The sequence below is a fragment of the Hermetia illucens genome, chromosome 5 (genome assembly GCF_905115235.1).
Source record: "Hermetia illucens chromosome 5, iHerIll2.2.curated.20191125, whole genome shotgun sequence".
Taxonomy (NCBI): Eukaryota; Metazoa; Arthropoda; class Insecta; order Diptera; family Stratiomyidae; genus Hermetia; species Hermetia illucens.
In genome coordinates, this window is record NC_051853.1 from 88,588,848 (window position 1) to 88,604,087 (window position 15,240).

General features: G+C 41.1%; 1 protein-coding gene across 9 annotated transcripts in view; it reads right to left on the reverse strand.

Moving 5' to 3' along the window:
• Positions 1–14,302, reverse strand: part of LOC119656594 (proton channel OtopLc) — a 156,257-nt gene extending 141,955 nt beyond the window's left edge. For 3 of the 9 annotated variants that reach the window (XM_038063011.1, XM_038063012.1, XM_038063013.1), the window contains exon 1: positions 13,543–14,301. The gene's annotated coding sequence lies outside the window, so the exon portion shown is untranslated. Of the gene's footprint in view, positions 1–13,542 lie in introns of all 9 variants that reach the window. The other 6 variants (XM_038063014.1, XM_038063010.1, XM_038063016.1 and 3 more) reach the window with 4 other exon arrangements.
• Positions 14,303–15,240: the final 938 nt, after the last annotated feature.

Genomic DNA, 15,240 nt, shown 5'->3' on the forward strand with positions numbered 1-15,240 from the left:
GAGCAAAAACTAATAGAACTACATCAACAAAGTATAGCAGCTCTCAATTTTTCATTGGTAACCACTGTGCTGGCAATACTCAATTCCCATTGCAACGTTCCCATTTTCACTTTTTTTCGTTTACAGAAAGCGCCAATTCTCTCCCTACCACCTGTTCTCCCGAATAGTGGACTTCCAAGAAAATATTTACATAGTCAACACTGGAGTTCGTAAAAATTCTATCCCGGTTTCTAAGAGAGTTCAACTGCTGATTCACTCCTTTTAAAGACTCCGCATAGCCTTGAAATCTCTTTCGCCTTCCTTCCTCGTAGTATGCTCTAAAGGAGTTTTACTTCGAACGTTTTACGAGTCCCTTGCGTGAGTACTATGACCAATCTTCATTCTTATTGCTTCTAAAGGTACCATTCAGAAGTTGTTTGGTTTCACCAGGGGAACGTTTTAACTGCTTTGGTCTCAGGTAATGGCTCTGAGATTCCAATTGATCTTCTATAGTCAAAGGACTTCCTATTTGCCTAGGGTGTTGCCCTTTGTCGAAGTTCATTGAACTTTCTCCAATCCATTTTCCTAGGGTCCCGCCTTTGTATTACAGACTGTTCGCCTGCAAAAATTCTAAGTAACCGTGATCTAACCGTGCGAGTACGTCTAGCACATGGTAGTCTCCAATTAACTCTAACAAATTTGAAGTGCAAATTGTTAAGTGAATTACTTCACTTCTTTCTGATTCCACGAACGTAGGAGCACACTTTTCGTTTGCAGTCATGAAAACGGCTGAAGTGATGAAATCAAGTAGCTTCTCGCCTCTAGGATTGCATTCATTACTGATTCAATACCACAGATTTTGTCAAAACAAACCCATGGTTCTTGTACCAGAAATATATGTATAAGGATAGCCCTTCAAATTTGTCGGCCTTGTTGCCGTTGGATAGGCGATTGGAATTGTGGCATTGAGGCATTGTGGTTGTAGACATAAGTGTAGTCTAATGTAAAAACCGCGCTAACTGAAGTGTCTGCTGCTTCCAGTGTGGATTATACCGGGGTTACCAATATTTTTCGCTTTCTTACCTTCAATTTCACCGAATATTGCCACATTTGGTGCTGTAGCAACGTCAATTTCTTCGTACCCAAGAAGCTTTCCTTGCTTTCGTAGTACCTTCCGCCGTCGTCGGCTGTGATCGGACCTTAGGTCCGTTGCGCATACATCGCCAGCTTCACTTATTTCCGCTTTTCCATTCAGAAGCGGAGGAGAAGCATCTGACAATTAAAGTTTAGACTTAGGCCCCTCCTCTGCGGCTGAAGTTTTACTAGAATTGGGCAACAATGTCACTGACAGTTAGATTTCCAGTTACACTGATTAAGACAGTTGCTGTACTCTTCTTTCAGGCTGACTGCCGCGTAGACACTAAGCGCAGGCTTTCCACTGATGTGGAGAGAGTGTTTTCCACTGATTTCTCTCTGGTCGAACATAAATCAGGTGAGTCTTCCAAAATCCGTGTCCCGGTCGCGACTTGATTGAACTAAATCGCTAGTGGATTTGAAGCCGGCGATCTCTTACAGCTTGAAGAGTTACAATCGTTGCTTCCATCTTCATGTATTTTGGACTCCCTTAGTCTAGTAGTAAATGTAGTAGTACACTACTACAAGCTCCCTCACCATGCCAAGGTAGTATCCCAAATGAAGAAGAAGTTAGAACCACTGTTTAATCTTCTCACTGTTGAAGAGGACCAACGTTCTTTCCGAACAATTTGATTCAAAATGTTAGGAAACAACATTTAGTTCTGTATAGCCTAATATATATAATACTATTTCGTCTATATTATATAATAATTTAACTTGCCCGCTACGAAAAGTAACAGAAAACTGAATTAAATATTTTCTTTTCCTACCTCCACTTTCGTTTAAGCTTCATGAAATGTTATCACTGATCTTTCTTTGATCAACAAGCTTATAAAACTTAATCTTGAAGACTATCCGCAATGGCAACGGTAACGTGTCTAATTTTTCTTTCTCCTTAGACGTTCACTATATCGACGATATTTACGTTTTCGAACATTCTCTTGCATCTTTTCCTGTCAAAAAATCTTATACTTTAAAGGGCGTTTTCATAAAGTATCCTAGTTGTGAATCAAAAAATATATTATCGCAGTCAAATCAGAAAACTAAATAGGGATGTAGTATTCGAATCTATTTTCTCATATATGGAATTAAAAATATACGCGTTGTCCTTGGAAAATAAGGGGATTTCCCAAGCAAATAGGTTAACATGGTCATCAACCCAACATTGCTAATCAAAAGTAAATATTTCAAGCAAATGTGAAGTCCTCATTTCAGATCTAATTCGGATTATGTCATTCCGCATTTAGAATCAGGGCCACCTTGCGCAGTATCTTGGCCCACACGATTAGCATCTATCCATCTATTAACGTTTCCTCAGTTAAGCACTTTGATGTATCCACTCTCGTCATCTCGTGCAACAAAAGTACTAGTTGACACATCGTCGGAGCATCCAGACATTGGATTAGCAAGCATGAAAACGAAAACAGAGCCCAGCTGAAAGCGCAGGCGAAAAAAGAATTCTAAAGGAAAAAAATTAGATTTTATGCGCATGCCACCCATCCGCCTGTCAATGCCATTATCCCCGAATATTTATTGTTTCACAGTGTACTCTGGCATATGCGACCAATTCACTTTTTCATTTTTTTGAAATATGGATTTCCTCTATCCGGTCAGGGGTCGTACTTCAAAAACACTTTGAATTATATTTGCTATCTTTAGATTGTTTACCTCTTCCATTGGATATAGTGTGATATGGCAATCTGAGTGTATCCGATCAGTCGCATGGACCAGATTTGACTGATCTTCTGAGAGATCTTCGAGGGAATATTGCGGTCGTAACTCATTGAGAATGAAATGTGAAAATAGGAAAATGTAATGAAAATTGGAATTAGGTCAAATAGTAAAATTTTGGCAGAGTATTTGTATTACAAATTCAAGATTATTTTAATAGCGGGCGTTGGCCTTGTCTATTTTTAAATTTATTTCATGATGACCGGTAGCAAAAATATTGAATCTCTATCCACATCTATTCTCTTACTAAGTCTAATTCTTTTTTAAATTTTTGGTAGTATAATAATTTGAGTAGCTACCCAAACAAGCATTCCGTTATGATGTCGCTAACCCAAATGCTAGAGTATCTGTGCGCAAACAGCACTCCCCCTTCCGAAACTTAAAGGAAGTATCGTTATTATTCGTGTGTACTAATTAATATGGATTTCATCACAAATATAACTCCAAATACAGCCCTCTCCAAATTCACCAATAAACCGCCATCGTAATCACACAAAGTGCACAAGGACATTAACGAGCGCGGCGCGGTTTTTCCACCCCCTTTTTTGTAAACAGTACGTAGACGTTGATACTAAATAATTCAATACTGTCTGTACACATATCCATATTAAGTCTTCACCGCCTTTGATGGCCTCCACTAGGCTGTTCAGTGCAATTCGTGGAACGCGGCTGTATATTATGTCCCCAGTCAAAGAACGAGGAAGGCATGAAGCACTCATTTGGAACGGAACACTCCCTTGTTTTCCCCACATTTCCTTGCCGAGCTCGATATCAAGTTATTTCAGTGGAAGCAGGAATGCATTTGGCTATCGTTTGTAAACAAATAGTCAAGCTCTATTACAAGCAGCAACTCGGTTGCCATTAGTAACCACCTGTGGCCGGCACATTAACTGGTAGACAAGCCTCACATCAGGAAGACAATGACCCCGGCCTTTGTTTATGTCGTCCACAGGCCAAGGATTTCAATCCACTCTTATCGCTTCTTTACAAGCATGCGATTTATAGCAACTGATAGGGCAAATCATAGTGGAAGGATGGCATTTCGCTAGAAGATATTTGGAGAGATAAACCTTATAAAACGAATATATAGTATTCAGCAGATCTAAGGCAGAAGTAGGCAAGCCATTTTCAACCCTATAATATAGTATGTAGGGTAGTGAATTGCTTCGAAATAATATTATCCCCAAATCGCCCTTTCTGATTGAGAAGTTCTCAGTGAATTTGTAAAGACATCAGCAACATTCAAGCCAATTTTATGCAGGATAACTCGAAGTACACTTATTCCATATGCTGTGTACTAGATTAAATCCCTTGGGAGTTTCCGACAAACACAGTTCATGCCAAATACTAGGATATATCGTACTACGTGCAAGAGCTTCTTGCAAAAAGGACACTCGATAATGTCCTGGCTCTCCTGCCTTCTCTTGCATTGGCTTGATAACAATAAGAATTGTTGCATGAATAATTCCCCTTTCGTCGGTAATCGAGACTCAAAACTTGGCATCCTTCGTAACCCCATATTTGCAGTTTTCACACACATACCATCAGTTGCTTTTTGAATTTCAACTGATGACAGGGGTATTTTTGAATTTGTGGCCAAGCTGGTGAAGGAGGATGACGGCGGCATATTTGGAACGAACTAAAAGAAATAATGATGTTGGGTGGCGCACCCTCGAGTGATAGTTATATACGCTGGAAAGGGAAGCAGGCTATGTGCCTGCCCTACATGTTGTTTGCAAGCATGGGCTCACTTCTTGTAGTCGAGGGTGGGTTGCCGGTTTACATAAAATGGGGATACGTTTTTGGAATTTCAATATGGTGTAAATGATATGAACGAAAACTTTGCGAAAAATTACCACTCAGGCAATGATGTCACCGAATTCAAAATAAAACGTGGTGGGCGGGTTTATCGATAAATGGTAACCTTATCGGGAATATAACCTCATAAATGTGCATTAAAATGAATCGGTTTTAGCATCACAATTGAAGTGATTTTACTAAAGCGAGAATAAAGAAACGAGAATAAAGAATACGAATTGAGAGACAGTACAGTGGTTATTTGATATGTTTCCAAAAAACATTACAAATATCTATTTGAGAGAATTTTCCATGAAATTAATAGGTATCTATCAATTGGCGTTCCTGGGATCCCAATTAGCGCTGCAATACCCCGTTCTAATGCCACAAAAACCATGACTGCCATGAGAAAAACAAGGGGATCTGAAACCAGTCAGTTCAGTTCTTTAGAGCCGACCGAAGCATTTACGAATAATAGCAACTCCCCTCTCTCCAACCAGCGATTTCTATGACATCCCAAAAAACTTCTTTTGCCTAGTCCGACTCTAGCTTCAGGTGATCAATCGCGAAGAAATTTCCTGAGGCCTTCTCCCTCGTTTCCGCAAATTCGACAATACAAATTGTTGGGTATACTGAATCTGGCGACATGGTCCATATAAACTACGCAAACCGCCATAATCCGGTACTCATTTGCTTGTGTTTGGGCTAAAAGTTCACAATTCTGGTCAAGTTTCTACCTTACAGATCAGGTTTATCCTGTTTCTTATTACGGACAGCCTCGGCACCCTTCCAATCCCATTTTGCTTAGATCCTCCTTAATCGCGTTGGTACCCCCTTGTTGAATGCTCCTTTTATATCCTGAAAGGCATCTAACGTGTACTGCTTGTAGTGTAACGATCGCCCAACCTAGGTACCTCGTGAAGCGCAATTTCTAGGATTCATTTTTGAGGTCTCGGCATACTTAGATTTGGAGAAAATCAACCTCTTCATGTCGTCCTTAAGTAGATGTGCAAGGCGCGATCTAGGATCTTCAACTCGGCGGTGACTCTGACTATCTGGAAGTCCTTCGCAGACCCATGGCTCCACTCGCTCGTTTTCGGTACTAACTACGGGTGCACGTCTCCACACTACATACTCGAAATACAGCTCCGTTAAATTTCCACAAACCATATCACAACCCTTTGGTATGGCTATGATATGAAAAGCCAATGCTAAAAGCTTCAGCCTGAATAATCTCGGTCTCCGTTAGACCGTCGATCTTCATTTTTTCCAAAAACTTATTGGCGGTCAACATGATTGTCTGGTTCCACGGGGCGGAACACTATGACCTTGCGTTTCTGACTCTGAACCAGACTTTGCAAACTGCTGTTCCAGTGTATTCACCATGTATTTGGAGTATGAATGGTTGGTTGTTCTTTGCTAGACTCCTGGGAGTTTGACAACGCAGTGATTTGAAGAATTTGTCCCTATATATGCAGATATACGGCAGCTAGATGCGAGCACCGGTCTCCTACGAATTTCGTCATATGGGGCAATCTTTACGTCATCTTAGGTGTCGATCTTATAGTTACACGAACTTAGAAAGTCCCTGGAAAAGTGGTGGAGAGGGGAATACTATTAGATAATACGCATGGGGCAGCTAAGCAGAATCGAAACAAAGGTTTCACAAAGTAACTTTAACCTGTTTGGGCCTAATCTCGGACTATCTATTCTATCCGATCCAAGCCTATCTGAAAAATCGTGGGAGGTATCACTTTAGCTTGAATAGTTGTCTAACACTGAGGTTTCTAAGAGAGTATTATACATTGCTGACTTAGTGGCTCACCTTTGACCTGGGGGCTTTACGAATAGATTTTTACGATGTGCGTACGCTCTTCGATAAAAGTACCAAAGCCTCCCAAAATGCTAACTTCCCCTACTAGCGAATGTTCTGCCTAAAGAAGCAGGATATTTTGGAGTTAAATGGAGTTAGATAGTTGGTCTTATGCTTTCGACAGTCTGATTATCTGGGAATCGGGCAGGATACTGGTTGCGCGATTCTAGACCAAAATAGGAAACATCGTTATGAAAAATAAGAACTTCCAATAAAAAGGAAAAGGAAATTTTCTGTGGAATGCATTCTAGGAGAGTTAACATAAAGACGACATTGTGATAATGATCATCTGAATACCAAATTATAGTCTGGCAACATCTTACATCTTACAGGAAATAGGATGTGGGTCTGCAATATCATATTGGGATGACTTGAATAGAAAATTGAACCCTCATTAAAAACGTTCTGAAAAGCACAAGCTCGATGAACATAAGGAAGCGAAGCTCCAACTTCAATATTGTGGTATATCTCGGAAATGGCAGCATATCGTGTGCTAAACCAAAAGGAAGTTTACTACTACACTGGTCACGTACCCCGGGGAGACTTGCAGGTTGTCGCAAATATTTCGTCGGTGCGGTGAATGTAGAAAAAATAATTCTTCTTCAGAATGATTCATCATCGGATAATATCCGTTGAAGTTCGATTCCTCGTGAATGAAATAGTAAGCTACAGTAACATGATGAGAATGCAGACGGCATCTCCGAATAGGAATGAATTATCTATGGCATCGATACGTTCAAGCAAACAAAAATTATCTTAGCGCCTACAGTTGCCAATTCCATTTATCCAAGAAGCGTAGCAACCTGAGGTCATTCCCTAAGAGTAGAAGAGGAGGATGATGGTTGGTATTACGAAAAGGTGTAACACACATTTCTGCACTTACTGCCGTCGCAGAAATGATAGCTGAAATAATCCTGAAACGCATTAAAGGATACTTCGAAAGCTCGGTCGATAACGGTCAACTTAGTTTCCGCCTTGGATCCTCCTAAACCTATCACATTAACACTCTGCGGATCATTTCGGAGCAGTACGCGAAATTTAAATCCCCGGTCTACCTAGTTTTCATAAATTTCATGACAACCACGCTTCTCAGTCTGATCGCACTCCTCTCATTTGCATTAATGGATAGAAAATAAAAGTATTTGATCAATTTGTACATCTAGGCGGCATTGTTTCTGCCGATATTGGCATGATATTTAATACCAGTCGGTATTTAGCACTTTCCCTGTATCATGGAAAATACAGAAATGGAACTGTCTCGTCACAAGTATCAAGAGGAGACTATTTCGTGCCAATGGGAACATGGAAATTATCCGCTACTACTCCGAGAAAGCTGGGGTCAAGCAGTTCACTTTAAGATGGAGTAATATGAAACCAGCTATCTGGAAGCCAACATAGCCTCTCTAGTGTAGTAAGCTCGTTAGTGCACGGTAATAGGTTCATCCTGTAAGAAGTGACCCACCAATTAAAAACGCGCTACGGGTCTCTCTAAACTGAAACCAATAACGAAAGCAATAACCAAACAACTACATCAAATGGGGACACATCTCCGCAAATGTAATAACCATTTCACAATATCCGAGAAGGAAATATTGGAACGTCACACAGTAGGGTGAAGTTAGCGCGTAAATCAAAACCAACAAAGATCTATAATCAGAATGCACCAAGCTTGGCGCAAAAGTCAAATGGTATTTGCGCTATTTGGAGAAAGGCCTGAACTCAGAACGTTTCAACGATAGAGCCTAAAAAGGGTGAATAGAGGAGGTCAGAACACAAATGTTCTCCAAAAAAACCTAAACCTGAAACGAAGAGGGAGGAAACCCTGGATGAATCAAGGCAAAGCGGCAAAAGGTCAGGCGATGGCTACGCTAGCGCGATTAAAAATATGCAACTATTATATACTATTCTACTGAGATTTCAGAGCAAATATTCCCTCTTGAGGAGCAGAAAATCATCAAAAATCTCATGCACGGGTAGATACGTAAGGCATGAAATAATAAACAGCACACGCGATCGGGTTTAATACCAATAAACTGCGCGACAGAGAACACAATGAAATGGCTCAAAGCCATCCATAAAGTAACAGGCTTCGAGGGCCTCAAATGCCGCCATGTACCATATTAGCAAATTAGCCCATATTAGCAGTGATATATAGCGGGATGCCCTATCGCAGGAGCCAATCAAAAACAGTTAGGGCCATGTCAACTAAAGATTCGACAATATCCCGGTGCATGTGCATAGAAATAAAACGAAGAACATATCGGCTAGAAAACCTACAAGGATCCTTGAAAGAATATTGCAGATAATAAAGGGCGAAAGACCAAGAGCAAGCAAGCAGGAAGGACCTAATTCGTATTGAAGAGGAAAGGCAGAACCACCTGCATCTCCCAAAGCTCAAGGAGAACGAGTCATAGAAAAGGTCTTTATCATGACACTGACACTGGATAGGAGCTTTAATCAGCCTCCATCATACAAAAGTCGCATCCCCAGTAATTGAGAAGGCTATTCCCAACAGTGCTGTCTAAGCACCCTGTATATCGGGCGAATTCATGATCTGCACTAAAAAACTGGTAATTTCGGGCTATTTTTGCGGAAAACCAAGTGGTTGCATTATTTTTAAATCTTAACAAAAATACTTATTTTTCAAATTTCCAAAATTCCAAGCTCCATTTAAACCCGACGGGCGAATTCATGAAGCAGTTGTGGGTTCGGGTTACTTCGCAGAGGACTTTGCTCTAAATTCTACTTAGTTGTGATGCCAACGGACCTAACGAGATTTGGAAGAGCGGCGGTACCAGGGAAGACTGTGAGTACCTTTTTGATTTATCTTAAGTAAGAAGTTGGAAATATAAAATGTAGTGAATAGCGTCAGGTGCAGGATATAACTCTAGGGAATATTCCTTTCCGCTAGTGAGAAACTGTATATGTGAAAAAAAGAGGAATGTGCCTTTTTGTCGTCTATAATTTTCTTTTCTAAAACAAGGATCGTATTTCAGGAGGAAGGGAAACAACTGATTACCGAAGTACGGTATTTGTATTAATAGGAAAAATTGCAGCCAACAAAGAGAGACCCTTCCTTTTCTTTTCATTTAAAAGACTGGCTACCAATTTTACGCCACAAATGGCTAATTTTAAAAGCTAGATAATTTTGAAGAAGCAATTTATCTCCGATCACAAATAAACTTCGACGTTGATTGCATTCCTGAAATAGATAGAATGGTAAAGAACCCAAGATTGATATCAGAAACGAACTGAAACTGGAGGCGATGGTCGAAGACCTCAACGTGGTAATTATTGCATGGAGTTAGCTCTCCAGTTAAAGCTGTCGCTTTATCGAGAGACGTATCCTTTTGGAATAGGAACCTAGTTTGTATGAGGACAGCGATCCAAAAACTATTCAACCGGACAAAACAAATCAGGGACTGGTATATATAGTAACGTCATCAGGGAACTAGCAAAATAACTTCCAGTAAAATCTATCAGGGAATTGAACTACTCACAATAGGACCCATAATTTCCTCTGTTTGTCTTGACGAAAGAGGTAGGATATTTACCAAAAAGAGGGTGACCGGGTAATACTGTTATTATTCCTTCCAACTTTCAAATCCCTGAAATCACCCGAAGTAGTTGGTATTTTCCAAGCAGTACCCCAAAGCAGCCTGCAAATCATTCCATGTTTCTCTTTCAAGGGTATTAAGGAGTAATATAGCCATGGGATAAGTCCTAGGGAAACGGGCAAAACTGACCCTTTTCACCTAAAATCCTTCGGAATGAATGATATCACCCGCATTGAAAACAGTGAAGAGGGCAATCCCTACCATCCATATCAGCATGCTTACCACACAGGATGACCAATGGAAACAACTACAGCAAGACAAGTAGACTTCCGATGTTTTTTATGATGAACTATACACAGTTCTGAGAAGGCTTTCTAAACGTGACATTGTGATCATGATCCGAGTGGTGGCTGTGACAACACCTTGCTCGGATATGTAATAGAGAAACACACTCTCACCGTAACGATAATGATAGGAGGTTTGTCGATTCGTCTAACTCCCACCGCTTCATCATTGGTGGCACATTATTCGAAAACAGTTGGCTTTCAACTGACCGACACCATTCGAGCAATCGACCAACCACTTCGTGATGAGCAGTGGATTCAAAAGAAAGAGACGCTGGTATCGGTTTCGAAAGGGATCACCATATGACGGCCGGTTATAGTACGTTCGTTAACGTGCTGGCTCCGCAGCTTCTTGCAGAGTTAGAGAACTGCGAACTCACAATTTAATATTGACCGCTTTTATGATCAATGGGGAGCTATCTTGAGTAGCCCGAATAAGAATATCGATAAGAATTGGGCCGATGACCATCAGCTGAAGGGGTGAAAAGAACACTTCGCTATGGTTCTTAAACGTATCACATCGGGGATTTTCCTCCTCTTGTGGATGAAATGATTATTCAACGGATATGAAATATTCCTCCAAGCAGAAGAGAAATCATTTCCGCCACCAATGAACTCAAACGGAGTAAAACCGCTGGGTCTGACGGTCTCCCGCAGAGTAATTTAATGTTGCACCTTCAGTTACCGCAGCTCTGCAACTTCCAATCGTACGGGAATCCGAAACCATTCCCAGAAAGTAATACGGGGATGATTAAGGCTCGAAAAAAGGTTACCGTTTTCAAAAGCTTAATCGACCGAAAGCATGCTCGATCTTAATTCATTCACCAACTCAGTGCCCTACGGATAGTTTTGGAACAGCGTGAACAGGGAGCATATATGCAGTGCTCTACGGAGGAGGAGCATTCCGGAAAAGCTAATAGCTATTATCAACTTTTTTACCAGGCCATGGACCCTGCCTAAATCGGGCTGGATTTGGAAAGAGAGGCAGGTATATTTGGGCTGAAAATGAACACCAACAAAACCAAGGTTTTCAGTTCAACGGGTCATGGGTCCCCTCCCTCAACTACATTAATATTCACAGCATCGGAAACATTCATCAATTTATATAATTTAGGAAGTGTGGTTTTTGCCGAGGCACGGTGGCAGCTTTCGCTGCCTTGTCTAAGATCTGAAAATGCAGTTATCTGAACACCAAAATCCAGTCGAGACAGTTCCGTACTGCCTGGCACTCGTAAGGACTGTGATCGGAAGGTAGAAGTAGCAGTGGATAGGTGCTACATTAAGAAGTGGCGACAATTGCTTTGCTGATGGTCAACAGGCCCCAACGACACAGGCACATAACAAAAAAGAAGGCGTCCCGGGTGGTCGTGGGGGGAGCTGAAGAATAATTTAGGTAACCATGAACGATGGCGCGTAGGTGTATTTGACTCCACCAACGGGTAATTGGTAACCGTATATATAAGGCAAGACTACACTACGAAGCCTAAACTTAATTATTTCAGAGCCATTAGGGGGCACAATATTGCATAGTAGAACAGAAGGTACTTTAGAAGACGCACGATGAGAATATCGGTAGGAAGGGTGCTGGAGATTTAGTTATTTGCTGCGTGATAGAAGAAAAAGCTGATGGTACATATTTGGCAGAAAGAACTAAACTTGGCATAACAGTCAGGGAGTTGCACTTCTTTCAAGGACTGGCTTCTGTATAGTTCACTAGTTGTATGAATATCGGTCCAACAGTATCTTCGGGGGTGCTTGAGCGATTGACTTCACTTGATTTGCATATACAGATGCAGAAGAGGAGGATAATCTTTGAAATGTCAAGGAGCATTAGCGAGCGGCAAAGTTCCTTTAACCGAAAGAAAATTGATCACCTTTTTAAGCGGTGTCCCGAATTACTACTATCGATGGATAGTATGAGAATGAAGTTTCATTTGGAAAAAAGAACTGAAACATGATTGAGCAGTGACCTATAGATTAAAACACGAAATGAATGTGTGGTGTACAAATGGCGTAGGTTTTATTGGTCCAAGGAAAAGATAAGTAAAACGGCTGGATACTCTGCAAAATTTTGAGTTAAAACGAAATGAAGTAATGAATGGGCTGATCAGGAAGGGAGCCGAAAAACTTCTCTATTGAGAACCATTTTGCAGAATCGGAAAGGGGTTTATGCATTAAGGAAAAAAGAAGAACGGTTAAGGAAACCCTACTAGGCGAATTACCACGAATGGTACAGTTCAGGGTACTTATGGGAAAATACAGACAAAAGCGCTCGCAAGGTTGCTTGAATTTTTTTGCGAAAGGATCTTAGAAACATAGTAGGAAACACCACTGCATGGCAAACAACCACTTGCAAAATCTGCTGACATTGCCAGCGAATTCTGCGGGAAGACCTAAAAAACTTCGATACATGTTCTAAGCTAATGTCCGACGCTTGTGCAAAGAAGGAGAATCACCTGGTAGAATACCTAATAGTAGACACAACACTAAAGCGTCCAGAAGTCGGAGATATTATAAAATTATTGTCGATTATAGGACTAATCGATACACTATAGCGGATATCTAGAAACAAGGAACGGGGAAATTGGTCGGCATACGAGCTAGTTATCCGTCGAAAGCGGAAGTAGCAGTGAGTAGGTCACAGATAAAAAAGGCCGGTAAGTCCATTGCTAACTATGCCATGCAGTGACAACTGAGTTGCCCTGGAAACACATAGCGCATGAAAATGGAGGAAAAGTGTTAGCCCTTGAGAGGCAACTAACTTTTCAGCAAATCGACAATGCGCCATTCAGGAGTAAATAGCAAACATGTAGTTCCATAACGATAGAAGTATGTATATGATTAAAGTTATTTATGAAAACCTCTAGTCAGCCTTTACATATGAGTCAATTCACCTTCCAAATTTCATTATCTTTCACAATTTAAACATAGTCCCACAATGACCCTTTCATCCAACCCCAATTTGTGTGTAACCATCAAAGTTACCACCCGTACGCAAAAAATGTCATTCCATACAAAGTGGTAACACCATCTTCTAATACGCTACAAACTAAGAGGGTTGAATAGAACGCTCAGGGTTGGAGTGCATTGGCTTTGTTTGTTTTGATTTTTCTATGTCTTAACTTACTTTGGTTTTTTGCAGCCTTTATGCGGTTTCTTTTGCGTTGTTTGGAGTATCCTCCTATGTTTAGGACAGCGTATCCTTGGTATGTAGAAAAAACGGCAGCATAGAGCAGGAGTAATATCCAAAATGAGGATTTCTCCCTTGGTGCGATTATACAGTGCAGTTAATACGTATATTGGTCCACTTTTGCAGTTTGGATGCGGTACAAAATTCGCTCCAGCAAAACAAGCAACTCGCAAATATTTATTTATAGCAGAAAAACATAAATCACATTCAAATCCGATAGCATAGCAAATGTATCGACAGGATAACTGTTACAGCGGCGCCCATAACTAATTGCACAGTAAATACACACTTCCAGGAAACGTTAAGCACTCTCTTAATCTTTAATCCGCTTCTGTTGAGCACACGAAAAGGAGAAAACACGGAAGGCTTATCGCTTGTCAAAATTTATTCACGAAAGTTCTGCCTTCACACTAGAAATCTATTCTCCATCATCAATATTTGATTCTCGGCTTTCTCTTTATATTCCCATATTTTCAGAAATCATTTTCTGTACACACAAAGCCTATTCAAGTCACCAGCTTCCGTCTACACACCGTAAAAGCGTTTCGCTTCACAACCCACCTGAGAACATTCGTTAGCACGGCGTTGTCTTAACTCTCCATCGCCGCAAAATCAAGACTGTTTGAGGCTCAAGTGGCCACAACGCACCAAGCACCGAAGCACTTGGACCATGGGAGCTTCCTTCCCCGAGTTTCCCAAGTTTAACGCGGCCAACTACGTCGCTATTAACGTGCGTCTCCAAACCAAGTCTCCAAAAGCACACAGAGCTCAGTCGAATGGAAAACCCACGGAAAAGCGAAGGCTCGCAGAAAAACTACACACTCTACGCTTTCACGTCGCACTCCGCCCCATGGTGAAAATCTCCATGGCAAGTCGAGCATTTCCCGGCCTTCCATGGCTTCGCTGAGCAGAGTCTCGCTCGTGGAAATGAAAATCGTTGGCTGAGCACGACACCCATTGGAAACGCTTGGAAAATCGCGCCAAAGTCTCATCGGTATGGTGAGTAGAAGAGGAAAATTTCAGGTTGTACGCTGCGCGCTATACACACCACAGCATTTTCCGGGCCGGTGGGAGGTGGGCGCTTGATTGAGACGAATCTCCGTATTGGTTCGACCCCATGTTTTGGTACACATGAAGATGAATGCTTGAGTCGCTGTTTGAAAGCTCCAAAGTGGATGATTACAATAAAGGGTTATAATGCTAGATATGTTAGGGTACCTCCGTTGCATGCTTGACGGTCGAGGGTAGTCTAGTTTATTTATCAAGCACTTCCTTATGCGTTCTCCCCGCTTACATTTGAATGCTTCGAAATGTCGTCCTCGGTGGTGGCAGAGGGATGCTGTACGTATATGTAGTATATTGTAGTCAACAGAAGTATGGAACTGACACATTGAAATAGAAATCTGAAGAGAGATATTTTGTGTAGTTAATTTGTAATTATCATTTTGTGAATACCTCATGAGACATGTACATTGCGAATTGTTTTTGGTAATGAGCGCAGACACTTGTTTAGCTCACATTTTTAAAGGGGGTCGCATTGGAAATTAATACCGACGCGATAACAAGGAGTAAATGGAGAAAATTAAACTGAATGTGGAGCATACTTTTTCATTTGAAAATTTGTTTGAAACGGTT